We start from the raw sequence: 844 nt of genomic DNA, 5'->3' as shown, positions 1-844 counted from the left end.
TCTCCCTTCTCTTTAACTAATTTATGTATTCCTCATAAGCTTCGCTGATTATTCGATGACTGATTCAAATATAATAAATCGATGTAGCGTGTTATATTCAGGAAACATTTTCTAAATATTTAATTGCATTACACAAAAATTAATTGAATAAACTTATTTTTTAAAAATAAAAAATTAGATATCATCAGCGGAGAATTTAAATTATCTAATTCAAATATTCTTTAATGTTAGAATATGACATGAGAAAAACCACCATCAAGATAAGCAGAGTCGGCTGTGAAAGCTGACTACTGAACCTAACAAAAATAGACTCAAGAAAAACCCGGAACTACAAACCAATCGGGTCCATCGTCTAGAAAATCATTTCTTCACTGACTTGTTAGAATTTTCTTGAGAAACCAAAAATTATTAATTATCCTTGTAAGATTAACGCAAAGAGTCATATTAAAAACATAGATTTATATATCTAGCTCGTATCATTCTGGTAACTTCAGGGGCATCACAAGTGATAGTGGTTGTCTTAGAGTGTAAGTGTTGATGTTTGTATCATGTACCACTTAAATCTCACCAACAAGAACAAAAATGTAATGTTAATTATCGAAATTATTGAAATCAATGTTGAGAGTAAAATTCAATAAGTCGGACTCATTTTAAACAATTAAACAAGGTATGAAATAATTATAATTATTATTTTAATCGTTAATATAACATTACCAGTGAACGTGCAACTTCTGGAATATGAAACGAAACTTTATTGAATCCATCACAATTAGATAGTTACCTTACAAATAGAATTAGAAACACCTTTCATCTTTCCAAAATATATAGATTGAAGGGTAGACCG

Source organism: Teleopsis dalmanni, chromosome 1 (genome assembly GCF_002237135.1).
Source record: "Teleopsis dalmanni isolate 2A chromosome 1, ASM223713v2, whole genome shotgun sequence".
In the NCBI taxonomy this organism is placed as follows: Eukaryota; Metazoa; Arthropoda; class Insecta; order Diptera; family Diopsidae; genus Teleopsis; species Teleopsis dalmanni.
Note: the sequence above shows the minus strand (reverse complement) of the source record.